This window comes from Panthera pardus, unplaced genomic scaffold (assembly GCF_024362965.1).
Source record: "Panthera pardus isolate Hobbes unplaced genomic scaffold, ASM2436296v1 HiC_scaffold_24, whole genome shotgun sequence".
Classification (NCBI taxonomy): Eukaryota; Metazoa; Chordata; class Mammalia; order Carnivora; family Felidae; genus Panthera; species Panthera pardus.
In genome coordinates this window covers 52,517,535-52,538,800 of record NW_026526810.1, presented here as the reverse complement: position 1 = coordinate 52,538,800, position 21,266 = coordinate 52,517,535, and the positions used below count along the sequence as shown (strand labels likewise).

At 40.2% G+C, this 21,266-nt stretch overlaps 1 pseudogene; it reads left to right on the top strand.

The window, feature by feature from the left end:
- The first annotated feature begins 4,428 nt into the window (after positions 1–4,428).
- LOC109263087 (E3 ubiquitin-protein ligase Itchy-like) lies at positions 4,429–7,078 on the top strand (annotated as a pseudogene).
- Positions 7,079–21,266: the final 14,188 nt, after the last annotated feature.

Sequence of the window (21,266 nt, the reverse complement as noted above, 5' to 3'; positions counted from 1 at the left end):
CATGTTCCAACTCTGCTTTTCTTTTCCTCGTTCTCTCTCTACTGCAGCATTCATTTAACAAATATTTGCCAAGCATCTGTTGGAGGAAAAGGGCAGCCAATATGAGAGGGGTGAGGTTGGTGGGGGGAAGACTAGAGGGAGGGTCAGAGAAGAAGGAGGTGCCAAGCCCCACTGGCCATGTAAACTATGGTTAGGAGTTTGGGATTTCCTCTGAGGTTCCCTGCTTCCTTGGGCACATCTGTTTTCTCCCTGCCCAACACCTCACATGCATCTTCCTGGAATATTCTCCCATCTTCTGTTCTCCTAGCCAACTATTCCTCTTTCTTCAGAACTCTAGCTTAAACATTCCTTTCTTCTGGATGACTTCCTTGATAATTACTCCCATGCATTTCATTTGTTCATCCACAAAGATTTATTGAGCACCTGTCACCTGCCAGGCACTGTTCTAGGCTCTGTGGAGACAATTAAACAGACTTCCATCAAATTAGAAATGTGCATGTGGGGTGATATGACAGGAAATGTGGTTTACATGGTATACCCAGAATCTATGTTAGGGAATTCCCTTGGAGAGCAACTCAAAGCGACAGCCATTTTTCAGAGCAACAGAGGTTCAGTGAGTGTCTCTGGGCTTTAGACTGAAAGAGATGCATCTTATGAAGATATAGTAGGCCTGAGAAAGTAGCAATTTTAAATTAATTACAGGCACTGATTTGGGACCTAGCTGCTTCTCAAATAAGCAGCACTATGAATTCCAAAGTTTACTTAGAAACAGTAGTGATTTTCCTAACTAAACCCAGGGAGGACATATGGTTGTTAATCCCAAGAGGAGACATATGTTTACTAGTGAAGAGTGTTTGTATCCAAGCCTGTATCCACTGGAGACTCAAGCAACAAATTGCTAGGAGCTGCTGCTATTTCCCAGGTGGAATTCTGTGACTCTAAGTAGTATCTGGAGTGACTCCTTTTAGGATAAGCCTCTAAAAGTTTAGACAAAGAAAGTCTTTTATGGATTCATTCAACAAAAATTTTTATTGAGAGCTTCCATGAGCATGGCTCTCAACTAGATTCTGAAGGTGGAATAGTAAATAACAGACATAGTTCCTGTAATCATGGAGTTTATATTCTACCAAGGGAGACAGACATGTCATAACTAATTACTTAGCTCCAACTGACCAAGTAAAGACTGTTCTAAAACCATATTTCAAGAGGGCCTGGTCAGTTCGGGGAAGGGTGGATGGTGGGGACAGGAAGGCTCCTGTGGGTAAAGATCTTTGACTTTGTTTTATAACTTAACTGGAAATTCTAAGTGTGAGAAGATGATGCTGAATGGTAAGAAGTGTTGCTTGCAAAGGGAACAACCACATAAACACCCTGAGGTGCGAAGAAGCAGGTATGAGTCCCCTAATATTTCTGAGAGAAGGTCAGTGTGACTGAAGTACCTTGAGCTAAGGGGAACATAGTATGAAATGAAGGCCAGAGATTTTGTTTTGGGATTATGGCAATGGGAAACCATTAAGGGTTTTAAGTAGGGTATTAAAATGTCATATTTGTGTTTAAAAAGATCTTTCTGACTTTAGGGTGGAGGTGCAATGGCAGAGGTGAGCAAAGTGGATGGGAGGAGACCCATTAGGAGACTGCTGATGTGATAGGAGAGAAATGATGGAGACCTGGACCAGGGTAGTGACATTAAAGATGTTCTCAGCGGAAGACACTAAAGGTGTTAGAAGGTAAAATTGACAGGCCACAATCAACAATAGCCAACTTATGGAAAGAGTCCAAATGTCCATTGACTGACAAGTGGAAAAAGAAAATGTGTGTATGTATGTGTGTGTGTGTGTGTGTGTGTGTGTACACACACACACACACACACACACACACACTGAAACATTAGTTGGCGATCAAAAAGAATGAAATCTTGCCATTTGCAACAACGATGATGAAACCAGAGTGTATCATGCTAAGCGAAATAAGTCAGTCTGAGAAAAATAAATATACAATTTCACTCATATGTGGAATTTAAGAAACAAAACAGATGAACACTGGGGAAGGGAAGGAAAAATAAGATGAAAAGAGAGAGGGAGAAAAACCATAAAAGACTCTTAAATATATAGAACAAACTAAGGTTTGATGGGGGTGGAGAAAATGTGTGATGGGCGTTAAGGAGGGCACTTGTTGGGATGAGCACTGGGTATTATATGTAAATGATGAATCACTAAATTCTACTCCTGGATATCATTATTACACTGTATGTTAGCTAACTTGAATTTGAATAAAATTTAAAAATAAAATAAAACTGACAGGCTATGGTGATTGATTAGATATGTGGAGTGAGGGAGAAGGAGATATGAGTCCAAAGGTTCTGGCTTCATGCTTCTGGGTAGGTAGTGGTGCTGTTCTTCAAATAGGAAACACTGGATGAGGACCAAGTTTGCAGGGTCAGAATAGGGGTCAGGCTCAGGATTTGTGATTGAGTTTGAGATGCTCTTTAGACATTTAACAGAGAGGCTAATTAGGCTGTTGAACAGATGAATTTGGAGCTTTGAGGAGAAGTCTGGATGTGAGACATAAGAAAACAGTCATTGGAGCTGAGGGTTTGGATGTGTGCATGTGGGAAAGATTGTAGAGTGAGAAGAGCACCTAGAATGAATCTTTGAGGAACACCATCATTTAAAGGGTGGGTAGAGGAGGAAGATGCCCATGGAGGCTGAACAGCAGCCAGGGAGGTAGCAGGAAAAGCAGGAAGTGGTTATCCCAAGAAGCCAAAGAGAAAGGGTGTCTCAAGAAAAAGGAAATGCATACCAGCATGCAGTGCTGCTAAGCCATCAAGTAACATGAAGTCTGAAAAGTGTCCATCAGCTTGTGGTATGGAGACAATTGGACCTTCAGGAGAAAGATTTTGACAGCGAGATGGTGGAAGAAGAGAAGATATTGGAGAGAGAAGAGGACTGCCTGGCAGGTGAGGAAATGGATCCAGTGAATGTGGACAGAGTTGGGATGGACTTCCCTTGTGCCAGGTTTCCTTTTCATTTTCTTTTCTTTCTTTCTTTTTAAGTAAGCTCCACAGCCATCATGGAGCCCAACATGGGGCTCGAACTCACAACTAAGGTCAAGACCTGAGTTGAGATCAAGGTATTTGGTGGCCTAACCAACAAAGCCACCCAGGCATTCCTTTCATTCTTTTAAAAATATCCAGTGAAGGGAGAATTTCAGAACAACAAGAATCAGAGGCCAGTTGAGAATTTTTTTACTGTTCCTTTATTTTTTACTCAAAACAATATTCAGTAACATTTAAGTATTACCCACCTTTGTTTCAACCCTCTGTGAATGAGATGGAAGGATTAGCTTTTTTTCTCTCTCTCTCTTTTCTTTTCCAAATATGCAAGTCAATCCGGATCTCTCATTTTATGGGAGAAAAGACACAGGGTTTCTCATACTGGGTGATTTTTTCAGAGAGACAACGGAAGCAGAAATTATTTGTAGATATAACATTGAATCTGAACCTATTCCCCCACTTGAGCCCACGTTAGTGGGCAGGTCTTTCACTATTTATAATTTTAACATAAGAGAACAAGTTGGCATGATTTGGGTAAAAATGTCTTATCAAAATTCTGAAACAGTGTTATATGTTCCATTGGGGGCAACATGAAAAATTTGCCATCTGAGAAAGATGCAGTTATCTTGGTATAACTTGCTTTTGTTTTTTGGTTTTTTTCCCCAAAGAAATAGAAAAAACGTCTTAAGTATATAGTGAGTATCAGGAGAACTTTGAGCTAATAAGGGGGAATTTGACCAGGGGGTCCCCAAATAACAACTCTTTTAAGAAGTTTGGTTGTGAGGGAAGGGTAGCATCTGGAGAGGCCAAAGGAGAGCTTTTCCTTAACAGAGGGGAACTGAGCGAGATTAGGTGTTGATAGGAAAGAATGAGTAGGAGGGGATTGGCTAAAAGATGTAGGAAAGAGGAGGAATAATCCAGGGACTTCAGACTCAAATATCCAGGGGCCTCAGTAAGTAACCTAAATGCTTGAGGTAGTGGGATGTAAGAAATAGAGTGGCAGGAACTGCAGAGAATGGAGAGTACAGGCTCCTTCTGAATATTTGCCTGAGGCACAGAGGAGTTGGGGGAGGGGGGTGAGGGCAGTGTTCTTGATTGTGATGCTAGTATGCACACAAATGTAGGTGTTGGTCAAAACTTGTGGAATTATACACTAAAAAGGATGGATTTTTATCTTTCATTTTTCCTTATAGTAAGTACATTTTTCTTCAAAAGGGAAAAAAGTCTATATGAGCCAAACACAGGATCCATCCATGGGCCACAAATATTGTTTTATGGTTTCTGGGTTAACTGAAAGAATAACTTTTGAAAAGATATGGGGAGTGGGACCCAGATCCCAAATGGAGAGACTTGCCTCAGCTGGAGGAGGGAAATTACATTTTCGTGTGTGGAGTCATCAGACACTGAAATCTGATGTTTTGTTGGGAACTGCTGCATTAGATATCTTTGAAACCGTAAAGTCAAACAACATGAAACTTGAGAAAGTAGTTGTGACTTTACAGCTTGTAGGTGACAAAGAGCCAACAGAGACAATAGGAGACTTGTCAGTTTGTCTTGATGGGCTGCAGTTAGAGTCTGAAGTTGTTACCAATGGTGAAACTACATGTTCAGAATGTGTTTCACAGACTAATGATGTCTCCAGACCCAAGGATGAAGCAAAACCACATCCAAATGGATCAGATGAACCTGAGGATTCAGGGACTGGTGAAAATAGGAAGGTCAATGGGAATAATTCTCCATCACTCTCAAATGGCGGTTTTAAACCTTCTAGGCCTCCCAGACCTTCACGACCACCTCCACTTACCCCATGTAGACCAGTATCTGTCAATGGTTCACCATCTGCCACTTCTGAAAATGATGGATCCAGTATGGGCTCTCTGCCACCAACAAATATAAATACATCTGAAGGAGCAACATCTGGATTAATAATTCCTCTTAGTATATCTGGAGGCTCAGGCCCTAGGCCATTAAATCCTGTACCTCAAGATCCCCTACCATCTGGCTGGGAGCAGAGAGTGGACCAGCATGGGCGAGTTTACTACATACATCTTATTGAAAGAAGAACAATGTGGAATAGACCAGAACCTCTACCTACTGGTTGGGAACAGTGGGTTGACAACATGGGACATATTTATTATGTTGACAGTTTCACAAGAACAACAACATGGCAGAGGCCAACATTGGAATCCATCCGGAACTGTGAAGGGTGGCAGCTCCAATGTAGTCAGCTTCAAGGAGCAATGCAGCAGTTTAACCAGAGATTCATTTATGGGAATCAGGATTTGTTTACTACATTGCAAAATAAAGAATTTGATCCCCTTCTTTCCCTGCCTCCTGGATGGGAGAAGAGAACAGACGGCAATGGTAGAGTATATTTCGTCAACCACAACTCTTGTATTACACAATGGGAGGACCCCAGAAGTCAAGGTAAATTAAATGAAAAGCTCTTACCTGAAGGCTGGGAAATGAGATTCACAGTAGATGGAATTCCATATTTTGTGGACCACAATAGAAAAACAACCACCTATATTGACCCCCACACTGGAAAATCTGCTCTAGACAATAGACCACCGATAGCCTATGTACGGGACTTCAAGTTCCCATACTGTCTTAACAACAGTTTTGTATACATGTGTCGAAAATCAAAAATTCAAGTTCATGTTCAGTATTTCTGGTTCTGGTGTTAGCAACTTGCGATGCCACAGCACATAAAGATTACAGGGACAAGAAAAATGTTGTTTGAAGATTCCTTTCAGCAGATAATGAGCTTCAATTCCTAAGATCTGCGAAGACATTTGTGGGTGATTTTTCCAGGAAAAGAAGGTTTAGATTATGGAGGTGTAGCAAGAGAGAGGTTCTTTGTTTTGTCAAACGAGGTGTTGAACCCCATGTATTGCCCATTTGAAAATGCAGGGAAGGATAACTACTGCTTGCAGATTAATCCTGCTTCTTACATCAATCCAGATCACCTGAAATATTTTTGTTTTATTGGCAGGCTTATTGCCATGGCTTTGTTCCATGGGAAATTCATAGACACAGGTTTTTAGTGGTTTTTTTTTTCATTCTATAAGCATATATTGAACAAACCACTTGAACTCAAGGATTTAGAATCTATTGATCCAGAATTTTACAATTCTCTCATCTGGGTTAAAGAAAACAATATTGAGGAACGTGGTTTGGAAATGTACTTCTCTGTCGATAAAGAAATTTTAGGTGAAATCAAGAGTCATGATTTGAAACCTAATGGTGGCAATATTCTTGTGATGGTAGAAAATGAAGAGGAATATATCAGAATGGTAGCTGAATGGAAGTTGTCTCGAGGTGTTGAAGAACAGACACAAGCTTTCTCTGAGGGCTTTAATGAAATTTTTCCCGGAAATATTTGCAATACTTTGACGCAAAGGAATTAGAGGTCCTTTTACGTGGAATGCAAGAGATTCATTTGAATGACTGGCGAATACATGCCATCTACCATCATTACACTAGGACAAGCAAACAAATTATGTGGTTTGGGCAGTTTGTTAAAGAAATTGATAATGAGAAGAGAATGAGACTTCTGCAGTTTGTTACTGGAATCTGCTGATTGCCAGTTGGAGGATTTGCTGACTTCATGGGGAGCAATGACCACAGAAATTCTGCACTGAAAAAGTTGGGAAAGAAAACTGGTTACCCAGAAGTCATACCTGTTTTAATGGCCTGGACCTGCCACCCTGCAAGAGCTATGGGCAACTGAAGGAAAAGCTGTTATTTGCTATTGAAGAAACAGGATTTGGATGAGAGTAACTTCCGAGAACTTGTGCCACCAAAGGACAAGAACTTATTTGCAATGTTTGTCCTTTTCCTTCTCTGCTTGTTGCACATCTTGTTGTAAAATTGGGCTGTGACTGTTTAGAGAGTTATTTGAGTGTAAGTAAATTAATGTTATCATTGAGATTTATCTCCCAATGATTCTGGATTTCTACTCCATGTTTCCAGAAATCAGATTGCAAATGACTAGTCAAAACTTAGTTAACATGAGATTTAACACAGCAATGAAATCTGCCTTGCCTTATTCCACTAGACTGTTACCTTAACAACAGTTTTGTATACATGTGTCGAAAATAAAAAAAAAAGAAACTCCATACTTATTAAGGAAGCCATCACTCTCCACTCCTCCCTAACCCAACTCCTGGCAACCACTGATCTATTTTCTCTATGAAGCTACCTATTCTGGAGATTTCATGTAAATGGAATCACATAATATGTACCCTTTCCTAGCTGGATTATTTTACTTAGCATATGTTCTTGAGATTCATGCATGTTGAAGCATGGATCAATACTTCTTTTTATGCCTGAATAATATTCTATTGTATGGATATACCACATTTTGTTTATCTGTTCATCAGTTGGTGGACATTTCAGTTTCCACATTTTGGCTATTGTGAATAGTGCTGGTATGAATGATAATACATTTTTTTTAAGTTTATTTCTTTTGAGAGAGAGTGCACAAGAGGGGGAGGGATGGCGACAGAGGAGAGAGAATCCCAAGAAGGATCCACACTGTCAGCACTGAGCCTGATGCAAGGAACCACTGAGCACTGGTTCCAACTCACAAACTGTGAGATTATGACCTGAGCCAAAATCAAGAGTCAGACGCTTAACAGACTGAGCCACTCAGGTGTCCCCTACTTTTTTTTAAAGTTTATTTATTTGTTTTTAGAAAGAAAGAGAGGATAACCCATTTTTATATTTGCTTTTCCTCCTTCCTGGTCAGTGTGGGAGACAGAATGGTGTGGGAAGAACCTGGAAGCCATGAGGCCACTGCAATAGTCCAGGGGAAAGGGGGAACCTTGGAGATATGGACTAAGACAGGAATAGACAGAAGAGACTATATATGAGAGACATGGAGAATTGGTGACAGTATGAGAGAGACAGGGCCATGGTAGAAAGGGGAGGGAAAAGAGGATGATACCAGAGCTTTAACTTAAAAGCAGTGTTGTAAATTGGTGCCCTTTCTAGGGCCCAAACATTTGATAATTTTTATAGCTACCATATGAATAATTACTATGTTAATAAATCCCATGTAAGTCCAGCCACTTGTGGGGACAAGTATTTCCAGGTTCCTAAAATCAGGGCCATACTTAAACTTTGCAGAGCCCATGGGCAAATATTTTTTGCAGGGCCCCTGTCTAAATATAAATTGGAATCACCAGAAATCAGCATGTCAACACTACTCTGGCAGCTCAGTCTTTCAGGAGGCCTCAAAGAACTATCACCTTGACCAACTGGAATAATCTGTTCACCAGGCCATTTCCAGGAATCTGATCCTGGTCACATTGCCCAGGGACAAACCCATAGATATGAGTTCTAGAGTTCCTCAGGGCATCTGGTTAATCCCATGTCTGGAAGGGGTGGCTATGGAGAGTCAGTGCCTCAAAGAGGTAAAAACAGAGATTGGGGCTCTGTGGAACCAAGTCCAAGCTGGACAGCACTGCCAGCAACCACCAGGGAGGGATTTAGAAAACTCTGAGGAAGGCACCTCTGAGGACCTCGGAGAGCCTTACTTGTCCAGGTCTGAGGGTGGTAGAACCCAGAATGATCTGGGATTAATGTGAGCTTTGGGCAGGGGAATAAGAGGTGGAAACCAGCATTTGTTTTGGGTGTGTCCTACTTTCCAAGCACCATGCAAGACACCTGCTTCATTAGATCTTTATAAGCACCTTGTGAGATAGGTACTATCAAACCCATTTTACAGATGAGGAAACTGTGTCCCAGAGAGATTATGTGACTTCCCTCAGGTCATCCAATGGTGAATCCAGGTTTCAAAATGTGTTCTCTTTCTCTACTCCATGTGACTGCCCAGAAAGGATCTTGCCTTTTCCATTTCCACTAGAAGGGCATGTACTATTTCTCTACAAACAGTAAGTATGTCACTCTGATCTTTTCTCTAATTGTTGGACCTTCTCTAGCTGACTGAGTACATTCCACACTGAGTTTCTGTGACTGGGTTTTAGCCATGGCCCAAAGCTCCCTCTGATCTCTTGGCAAAGGAGTAAGGTTTGCATCAAATAATTCCTTGGCTCCTAAACCCCTGTTGCAGGACCTAGGACTCCACCTGTGCCTGGCAATCCCCTGTCTGTCCGGGAAGGTTCAGCTCACATGTGGAATGGACTCACGAAACTCCCTAAAAAACAATTTAAGCCAGAGGAAGAGTCATCAGGCTAGGTGATAGAAGGTTTATTCAGAACCTGACAGGAAATCAGGCTAAGATCATTCTGCATAGTCTGTGGTGACATTAATGATTATTCTAGTTTGGCTTGTCATTGGCTAGGACAGTCTTTGGGCAAAAATCATTAAGGCAAGGTGTGGCTGTTCTCTATGGCTGACGAAATCCTGCACCTAGGCAAGGGGCCAGGCAGGAATTTAAGGACAGCTACATGGCTTAACCATTGTTTGAACACTTTCACCAGAAGCCCTGAATGAGAGATGGCTTCTTCTCTTGAGAAGTGTTGGCTTGGGTCAGGTAAGAGCTTCACTGTTTTACAGGCATCTTGGTCTCCTTTGTGTGAGCCTCCATCTTTTTTTCTGAACCCATTATTTATGATCCCATAAGTAACTACAAATGAATCAATAAAATGGAGTTGCTGTGAACGCAGAAATTCAAGATTTACATTAGAGGGAGGATAATGGGAAGTCCCATTTCCTTATAAATGTAGCATCCTGAAAGAGAATATTTGGACAGTTTTTAAGAATCAGAAAATGTGTCCTGTGATTTGAACAAAACCTCAGGACTAGGGCAGTTGAGGTACTGAGTGTAACTGAGTGTAACATCAGCCCTCGGCCAGAAAATTACTCACAGTCCCCTGAAAATGACACTTATGATCTTGAGAAGGGGTAAGGAAGATACCTCCCAGAGGGGTTTAACATCAGGTTTCTTCTTTGGGGGTAGTTAGCCCAGGATCTGAAAGTCAATGCCCACTCTCAACTTTTGACCTATAGCAAATAAGGTTATAGATATGAAAACCAGGAGCTAAAAGGAGTCTGGTTTCTAAGGAACTTGATAGAACAGTAGCAACATTTCTGGATGAGAATAACTTCCAGGTTAACTGACTCCCTAACACTAGTCCCAAAACCTGGCCATCCAAGTTACAATATATGGACAGGGCATCTGGGGTGGATAACTTTATTACATCAGCCCTAGGAAATACCACACATTTCCATTATAGTTTCATGCTTGGTTGGTTGATCTGGATAAAAGGACAATGGTTTCCCTTGTTGGCTTGTGTTCAGCTGCTGCAACAGAAACCAAGCCTGGGTTATTTGACTTCATCATGGCATGAAATCATGGGCCTGTAAAAGGAGTAGAGATGATGAGGTGTTATATAAGGTTTAGGTCTCAAAGTCAACAGAAATGGGCTTCAGGTTTCTGGGCTGACAATGCAAACAAGGGAGTTTTGGCATTCCAGAGGCAGGGTTGATGCTACCTGTATGGCCAGTCTGACCAGCAGCACGTTCTCAGAGGTACTTCCCTAGTGTCAACTCAACTATTCCAGTTTGGGTCTGTAAAATGTCAAAGGCATTTTGTCACGGTGGTTGTTCTTACAAGGCAGATTAGTGCAGTGGTATGGGATTCAGTCCAAGCCTTGGAGCTATCTTGAGACTGGATTACTACAGGATTCTCAAACCTGAGTTTGAATTCTGTCCCTATGATTAGCCTGTGTCCATGAACAAATTACATCCCTTCTCTAAGCTTCAATTTCCTCATCTTCAAAGGGGACACGATAATAGTACCTCTTGACAGGGTTGTGAGGATTATAGGAGATAATTCTTGAAAGCTCTTGGCTCATTGCTGGGCACAGAGTCAGCTCTCAATAAACAGAAGCAATTATGACTATTTAAAAAGCATATGTCTGCTCAAGTGGGGTGCTTCTCTTTTCTTTCCTTCCTTGTTTTTGCTGAAGAAGCCCCTGGCCAGGTCTACAGAAATTGACCAGTCAGTAATGTACTTACCCAATAGCCCATTTCATTCCACTTCTGGGTAGTTTGGCCACTGTCCATATGTAGTTATCTGTGGTAATTACTTCATCAATTGACTCAGGTTTTTTGGTAATGAAGAAGGCAGGACTATTTGATATAATAAATAAGGAACAGTGAAGTTGTTTGTTGAATAACCACAAGGCTGGGTTCAGCATCTGGAAACAGCTGAGCCTTGCAAGGCACTCAAGTTACCCCGCAAAGTTTTTTGCTGAATGCAAAACAGTGATGATAACTTATGTTCTCTAGTATTTGTTTTTATCTTAGAGAGAGAGGGAGAGCATGTGAGTGGGGCAGAGGGGTAGAGGGAGCAAGAGAGAATCCCAAGCAGGCTCCACACCCAGTGTGGAGCCCAACAAGGGGCTTGATCCCACAACCTTGGGATCATGGCTTGAGTCAAAGTCAAGAGTTGGACGCTCAAACTACTGAGCCACCCAGGTGCCCCCCATGTTCTCTAGTTTTTTAAATTCACCTGTCACTTGACTGAGTGAATGTCCCTGATGTCAGGGAGAAAAAATATGTTGTTTTTTTTTTTAATATGTTAGTGTTTAAAAATTATCAGGGGCACCTGGGTGGCTCAGTGGTTGAACATTTATCTGACTCTTGATTTTGGCTCAGGTCATGATTTCATGGTTTGAGAATTTGAGCCCCTCATTGGGCTCTGAGCTGGCAGTGCAGAGCTTGCTTGGAATTCTCTCTCTCCCTCTCTCTCTAGCCCTTCTGCATGCTCTCTTTCTCTTTCTCTCAAAATAAATAAATAAACTTTAAAAAATAATTTATCATAGTGTAAATGCAATAGGGAGGATTCAAGTTAACAAAAATAATGTGTGTCTTTAAATTTACAGATTGGCTTTACTATCTTCTCCCCCATTAACTAACAGCTTAAATTTACAGATTGCACTTAAAAGCCACTTGTATGCCATTAAATCCCATTGTGGCCCTCAGGAAAATTATCTGTGTATGCCATATTGACATGTTCAACACATCTCAAACTAAATTCATTTTTCTCTCTAAACTTTCTCTCCTTCCCAACTACACGTTTCTTTCAATAGTGTTACCATTTTAATCTCCAAACGTAGATATCTTGATGTGATCTCTGATTCTTCCACCACCTTTCCTGTCGTCAGGAACCACCTGGTCATGATCTCACAGTTCGTGGGTTTGAGCCCCGTGTCTGCTCTGGGCTGACAGCTCAGAGCCTGGAGCCTGCTTCAGATTCTGTGTCTCCCTCTCTCTCTGCCCCACCCCTGTTTGCACTCTGTCTCTCTCTCTCTCTCCAAAATTAGTAAACATTAAAAAACATTTCTTTAATTCTTAATTATCTCATCAACTTATGATGTGAGTACCATTATTTTTTTTCAATATATGAAATTTATTGTCAAAATGGTTTCCATACAACACCCAGTGCTCATCCCAAAAGGTGCCCTCCTCAATACCCATCACCCACCCTCCCCTCCCTCCCACCCCCCATCAACCCTCAGTTTGTTCTCAGTTTTTAAGAGTCTCTTATGCTTTGGCTCTCTCCCACTCTAACCTCTTTTGTGAGTACCATTATTATACCCATTTTATAGATATGGGAACTGAGGTTTAAAGAAGTTAAATAATTATCTAAGATCACATGATAGTAAGGAGCAAAATCAGAATTGAAACCCAAGTCTATCTGACTCCAATCCCACAAGCTTAAACTATACAACTGCCTTTGGTCAGTTGTCCGACATGAACTTTTGTCACAGTTCTGCCTGGTTTGTTCTTCAGGATGAGTGAACATTAATTCAGGTTGCCAATGACTACACATTTGCTGTCCTCCTTGAGTTTATATTTTACTTCTCTTCTACCCTGAGTAGCAGAACTTTGGCTCTTCACTTGCATGCTATTTTTCCCTCAGGTCTTCCCAGATCTTATTTTTCAGACCATATTTCTTATCTTGTGGAAAAAAAAAAAAGGTAGGAATAATACCATGTGGGGCACCTGGCTGGCTCAGTTGGTGGAACATGCAACTCTTGATCTCAGAGTCCCTAGTTCAAGCTCCACATAGGGCACAGAGCTTACTTTAAAAAAAAAAAAAATTAGTTTTATAATCTTAGTAACTTTAGGGACTTGAAGTTACTCTTATCAACTGTAGGCCACAGAAGGCAATCACTTATCAAAGAGGAATTCATCAATGAGAAATTGTCATGTATACATCAGCTGAACAAGACATGTGCAAGAATTATCAACAACTTGATTTTAACCTTGATTTTATAAAAGTTAACTTTCTTTGTGGTAGTGAAAAGAATTTTTATTCAGAACTTGTAAGAAGGCAAACAGGGCAACCCAGGCATGGTTAGAAAGTCATAAAAAATGTTTAAATGTTTAAAATAGCAGATTTTGCTTTTTAAAATATTTCTGTAATGAGCACATATGTCTTATATAATAAATGACAATAAGTGTCTTAAATTTTTTTTTAACGTTTATTTATTTTTGAGACAGAGAGAGACAGAGCATGAATGGGGGAGGGTCAGAGAGAAAGGGAGACACAGAATCTGAAACAGGCTCCAGGCTCTGAGCTGTCAGCACAGAGCCCAACACAGGGCTTGAACTCATGATCTGAGAGATCATGACCTGAGCTGAAGTTGGACACTTAACCAACTGAGCCACTCAGGCACCCTGACAATAAGTGTTTTAAAATGAACTCTTGGCTAACACATGGCGGGATACAGAAACCTCAAGTTACTCTGTGTTCCAGCTGAATTGACACTAGTATGAGTCTAGTGATTGACTCAAACCAAAAGTGGCTCACCTAGGTGAGTCTTAAACCAAACCAAAAAATTCAAAGGTAATTGGGCTAGAGGGGTAAGTTGCAGGTTCAAGTCACTCTAATTGAATCATCTTACTAGTTAAAATGTGGTTAATATACTGATCTTCTACAAAATAGTACAAAAAATTCACTATCTCTACAATTACTTAACTCTGTTAACTACCCACCAGATGTCTGACTGGGAGATCAAGGAAGCAGTAGGACTAAAAATGGGGTTCCTGAAAGTAGATGTATATAATCACAGCTGTGTTCTAAAGGTTCTGGATGATTCTTTCTGAGTTTATGACCAACGGCACAGGCTTGCATGAGAGCGTCTAGTGTTTTTTTGGGTGTCATTTTATTATTCACTGATGCTTCTTTATTCTCCCCCAGGAAGCCAGTGGCATTAGATTTATTATATTGAAATGGTATGAGAAAGGACTGGCTTCAAAAAGTTAACAGCCACAGTGAGAGATACTTGTTCAGTTCTAGTGTTTATGGTGTCCGGTGCTGAGAATACAAAGATGAATAAGATACTATCCCTACCCTCAAGGAGCTAAAATCTGGAAAGAGAAGACAGACTAGAAATTAGATTATAACATAATATGTTAAGTGCAATATGGAGGATATTTACAAGGTGCTATTGCAATACAGAAGGGTAACCCATCCCAGCCTGAAAGAGAAGGGGTATTAGAATCATGGAATGCTTTTCAAAGACAAGCTTTGAAAGCCAAGTAGGAGTTGCATAAACAAAGTTGAGATGGTGTGCGAGTAAGGTAAGAAGAGCAGTATCGAGAATCCCACAGGGAGAACACTGTAAGTAAAGGAATGGAGGCATGAAACAGTATCACATACTTGGAGATCTAGGTGTAGTTCCATATAACTGGGATGTCAAGTAAGAGGAGGAGATATGGCAGGGGATGAGGCTTGTGACATAAGGAGTGTCAAATTCTGGCTTTATGAAAAAGCTACAAATGTAGAATTACACAGTATGCATGATAAATATTAATAGAGAAAGAAGTTAAAATAAAATAAATAAATAAACAAGACAGTGGATCTGAATGGAAGTGGCTCTGAGAAGGGCTCTGGGAGCCAGGAGCAGTCAGCGTGGGCTGTCTCACAGAGGAATTGTCCCTCTTATTGTTCAAGCTACAATTTGTGTTTCTAATTCAGCCATTTTTATTTGCCAGTCTCATTCCTATGTTTGGTCTGGTTATTTACAGAAGGCAAAGAAAAAAGTGAATGAAGAGGATAAGGAAAGAAGTTATAGATATTTGAGTAAGTGGTTCCTCATTTGGATGTCTAACTGAAATCACAAAGTTAACATATCCAACCTGAACTGTTGATCTACCGCCCCCCAAGACACACACACACACACACACACACACACACACACACACACACACACACAAATTTGCACCACCTGTAGTCTCCTTTATCTCAGTTGATGGCAACTCCAACTTTCCAGTTCTTTAGGACTAAAGTCTTGGAGCCCATCCTTCACTCTTCCCTCTTCCTCATATCCATACCCAGTCCATTAAGAAATTTTGTTGGCTCTTCCTTCAGAATATACCCCTAATCCCACCATTTTCACCATTTCCAGCTCAATCGACATCATCTTTCATCTTGATTACCGCAACAGCCTTCCAACAAGTCTCCCTGCTTTTACTTTTGACCTCCTACAATCTGTTCTCCCTGCGATGTCCAAAGGGATCCTTTAAAACTGTGAATCAAGTAGCATCACCCATAACCCTAAACAACTCCCTTTTTTACTCAGATTAAAGCCAAAGTTCTTAGAATGAATTTCTTTAGGAGCTTTGCTCTGGCTAGTCCCCCTTCCTGAAATACTCTTTCTCCAGTAATCTACTTAGCCAACTCTCTTACCTTTTCAAATTTCACAGCTCCATGAGAGTGACCTTGTCCACCCTTTTTAGTTTTTGTAACCTGTTACCCCTATCCCCATGCACTCCTAACCCCCATTATCCTATATGCTTTTTCTTTTTCTCACAGTCCTTATCACTTCTAATATAATATGTAATGTATTTATTATCTTTATTATTTAGTTTCTTGTCTCCCCCTGCTAGGCTGCAACTTCCACAAGGGATTATTTGATTCACTGGTCTACCCAGCTTAGAACACTAAATGTTGAATGGATGAATGAATGAATGAGTTATTATAGTCAATTGAAATCTTCACTTACATTATCCAAATTTCCTATTGTTAACCTAAACAGAGGAATGAGTCACAGGCATCTTAATTCTAGGAACTGAATGAAAAAGGAAAACAAAAGTTTCCCTATGGTCTGACCCTGGGGAGAGGGAAGAAGCCACTAATCTTTTAACATTTTAATGTATTTTCTTATTGTCCTGAAGTTTTAAATGAATTATCAGATTTTTTAAAATTAATTTTTTATTTACTTTGAGAGAGAGAGCAAGGGTTGGAGCAGAGATAGAGACAGAGAGAATCCCAAGAATCTGACAGTGTAGAGCCCAACATGGGGCTCAACTCATGAACCATGAGATCATGACTTGAGCTGAAACCAAGAATCAGACATTTAACTGACTGAGCCACCCAGGCACCCCAAGTTATCAGATTTTTAAAAATTTGTTTATATGTATGTGTCCTTTCAGGCCTTTTCTATCACAAAGATTATAAACATATTCTTTATACTTGTTCTCACACTTAAATAACTTAGTTTCGCTTTATTTTTTAAGTTTAGATCAGGTCTTTAACCCATCTGGAATTTATGCTTGTGATTCGTGAGAAGTAGGGAGCTGACATCACTTCTTGCAAATGATTAGCCAATTGATCCCAAATCATACATATACAAAAGAATCCAGCCATTCATCACTGGTCTGAATGTCACCTTACTATAAAGTCTATTCTTGAATTTTTTGTTCCTTCAATCTATTTGTCTATTCTGGCACAAATATCAAACTAATCACTGTGACTTTACATTATATTTTGATTATCTTGGGGTTATCTCTGTTCTTAACATTACAAGTCACTATTTATTACTATTTTTAGCCTGAATCAAACACATTTCCATTAATGTGACATTTTTGAATATTTACTATGTGTTGTGCACTGGAAATAAAAATATGTTGGCTGGACTCAATTGTGCAAATTTAAATTCAGTGGATTGTGGTCTAAACTCTGCTTTTTCAGTTGAGTTTTTTTGGGGGGAAAGGAAGATGATGGCAAAGTTGTTTTTTTCCTCTTAAGTATTGCTTAAGTTGCTGATGTATCCATACATAAGAAAGATTGGTTTTGCTAACTTTTTCTGAAATAGTAAGTCTATATATGAATCAGATGTTGAGAGGTTCTAATGAAAAGCCTAAAAATGTGGACAAAGGCTAGGGAATGAGAAAAACAAGATGTAGTGTAATATCCTAAATTTATAGTTTGTTTTCTAGCCTTAGACTGCCATTTAGGTGACAAGTGACTTCATGAATAAATATTAGGGCAAGGTTTTTCCTCTCCCTTTATGAAACTTTGAGAGTTACACACCAAGTCATGCCCAGTGAAGCATCACCACATCCTAGCAAGATCCTGAGTGTATGTGCTCATGAGGACATTTAATTGCATGTTCCCACATCCTCAGATTAACCTTTTGGCAAAGTTAGCTCACTTCATTTGCAAAGGATATGGGGTAACCATGGTCCATTGTTGAGCAAAAGAGGATGAAGATCAGCTGGAAATTGCAATCAGGGAGAAGGTTTGGGTGTATTCTATAAAGCTAGGAGTAACACCAGGAAGTCTACCACATTTAACACAGGTTAAAAGAGTTGAATTTTAAAAACTCTTAAAGAGAAGGTCTTTAAAACTTTAATACTCCCCTACCACACATTAAGTAAATGAATTTTGACATACGTTTGTGCATGGTATACACAATAGTAATATTCGAATATAATTTATTTGAGTGTCATATCGGACCTTCATCTGGTGAGTATTTATTAAGCATTTACTATGTTGGGGATAGCGAGGTGAACTAGACAGACACAATTCCTTCCCTCAGCCAAGGAACTGCCCCTTCCCAACCAAGTGTGTTATGTCATTGACCAAGAAAGGTAAGTGAACAGTCTTTAAACTGTGGAATGACAGAAATGTTTTGTTTAATTACATAATTATCGACATCCAAGGAAATCTGTCTACTCTAAAGCTGATTATAAGTTTCATAACTTCTCTTTGTATTCACCCTCTTTAATTTTTTTAATGTTTATTTATTTTTGAGAGAGAGAGAGACAGAGCACGAGCAGGGGAAGGGCAGAGAGAGAGGGAGACAGAATTTGAAGCAGGCTCCAGGCTCTGAGCTGTCAGCACAGAACCTGACCTGATGCAGGGCTCAAACCCACAAACTGCAAGATCATGACCTGAGCTGAAGTCGGACACCTAACCAACTGAGCCACTCAGGCACCCTCTTTAAATATCAAATCCGAACATGATTAGCCAGGACTCATGACCTACTTTGCCAGCCTAATACTATTTTATGTCCCTTTCATTACTGTAGTCAAAAAGCTGAGTTTAGTTTTAATGTCACACTAGACATTATTGGATGCTCCCTATGATTAAGAACTCCTCAGTGATTAGTTTTCTTATTCACCAGATTCTCCAAAGAGCATAGTCTTCTCTCCCATAGGGAAAGAGTGGTTGGCTACATTTGGGGCTGCCATATGAGAGTGTTTTCTAAAATATGTCATATGGGATGGGTCCCAGAGTAGGCATGGGTTGTTCAAGGCTGGGTTTGGGATCACAAATACATATAGAATAAACCAGGACTTCAAGGTCTGAGATCACAGAAAGAGAAGAAGAAAGCAATGTCTGGGCACTGAAATATATCTGTTACATGTCAACTTCCTAACATCACTAAGGAGGATTAAATCTGCAGAAAGATGAAAAATGGGCAGTGGTAAAATCCAGAAAGCACACAAAGAAGTGACAGCACTGGCCTTTGAAGAACATATCCTAGAAGAGTTGTTCTTAACCTTGTTTTCATATCCTCACTGGTATGATACACTGTTTTTGAGACCCTGGTAGAGATTGAAATTGTTGGGGCACCCAGGTGACTCAGTCGGTTAAGCATCCGACTTCGGCTCATATCATGATATCCTGGTTCATGATTTCGAGCCCTGCATAGGCTCTGTGCTGACAGCTCAGAGCCTGGAGCCTGCTTAGGATTCTGTGTCTCCCTCACTCTCTACCCCTTGCCCACTCACACTGTGTCTCTCTCTCTCTTTCTCTCAAAGATAAATAAACATTAAAAAAATAAAAATAAAGAAAATAAGAAATTGTCTTCCTTCCTTAACTGGTTTTCCTAGTTAAAAGTTTAAAAAGTACTTGTATGCCTGGGTGGCTCAGTTGGTTAAACGTCTGACCCTTGATTTTGGCTCATGTCATGGTCTCACAGTTCATGGGTTCAAGGCCTCGCACTGGGTTCCGTGCTGACAGGGTGGAGCCTGCTACGGATTCTGTCTCCCTCTCTCTCTGCCCCTCCACCACTGTACTCTCTAAATAAACAAACAAGTACGTAAGTAAGTACAATCACTAAATGAAGAAAAAGGCTTTCATTAACTTTCATGACTACACCAGGCTCCAAACCAGAATTTCAGAACACAAATATTCGGAGCTGAGTTGGAGAAGCAAAAATCACTCTCCAACTTCAGTTCTCAATCTGGCCCACATCTCTAACTGCTGCAGATTACTGTTATGAAACTGGGAATCCAGCACTAGTCCATACTGAGTGCTGCTCCAGAGGTACAGGGTAAATGTTGCTGACAAAACTTCTAAGTGTTCTAATGAGGAGAGCTTGAGAAGTGAGTAATTCCTTAACTGAGTATGATGCATTTATAGGGTTAAAGGTGGAGGGCATGTTTAATCTGGTAATTGCTTATAGAAAATGTGGGTAATTTCTCTGGGGAGAACAACCCCAATTACTCATAATGCACCATACTGGGCAGCGCTCAATAGGTGCCACTGCACTACAAATTTAGGTCTGGCATACATTCTCTTGATAATACACTCCCACCCCCTCCACTCCCCCCCCCCCAAAAGTAATGAAATAATAATGGTTGATGGCACCATCTGAGAGGTAGCATAATGGAAGGTGTTACCTGGGCTTTGGAGTCATTTCTAGGTTAGAATTCTAGAACTAACTACTACATAGCTGAGAACACTCATTTCACCAATGTTCTGCTTTGATCTGCTCCTGAAAGTTGGGGAGAGCCTGTGGTGAACTTAGAAACAAGAAATACAGAGCAACCTTTTCTCCTTCTGATCATATTCCTCCCAGTTATCTAGTATCTGGCCCACCCATAGCTTTGCCAGATGCCTAGTTTTAAGCCCTTTTTTTCCCAGGGTTCACTCATGTCTATACCTGATAACGTCCCCAGAAAGGGCTCTTGTAGTTTCAGGGAAGTTGCCTCTCTTCTCCTGGGAGCCTTTATCTAACAGAACCAACATCTTTGCACCTAGATTTGTGTTTACTACTCAGTTTTTTTTTAAATATTAAAAACCATTCACTTTCATTTATATGCAAACTTGTTAATAAAAATATTTAGGGAGAAGGGATTCTCTGTCATACTAAGTCCAGCAAGATGCTAACATTGATAGTACTTCTAAAATTTAGGTACTTATAGAATCTCAAGATATTAAGGTTTCAAGGATTGAGGACTAACAAGAAATACTAAAGTGGTAATTTCGTATCAACAAAGCCAATACCTTATATGAATTTCACAAGGTATACACAATTCAGATGATGAATCAAGGCTCAAATTTCAAGGATGAATACCTAAAACATTTCATTAACTTCACAAAGCTCAACAGGAAAAATGGCCCATTTAAAGAGGATAATTGAGAAGAATTTAATGAAGATACTAATTAAAAAAGGGTGAGCAGGATTAAGGGAAACCAAATCAGGATGGCGAAATACCTCAGAAATGTCCCAATCTTTCTGCAATGATGGTAATGTTAGACATCTACATTGCCTAATAACCATGGATATTAGCCTCATGAGGCTGGCTATTGAGCACTTAAACTTGATTAATGCAACTAAGCCACAGAATTCATTTTACTTAATCTCAATTAATTAAACTTTAAATAGCCACATGTGACTAATGGTTGCTATACTGGACAGTGCAGCTAAGGTCTAACAAAGAACCATTACAATTCTTAGGCCTAGAGAGGTAAGAAGGAACAATTACTGGAAACTGGAGTAATGCAGAATTAGAGCTTATAGAAGAGAACTACATGATAGTAGTCATGTGGACTTTGACAGAAGAATGCAGCCACTGATAACTTACAGACTGGCAGAGGAAACAGAATACCCTGACTCATTCTTCCTGCCCAACCACCCCCCTCTGATGCTTCTGACTGGTAGAGCTCACCAGAAACTAGAGGACCAAGAAAACTTTTATATAGTCCATAAGA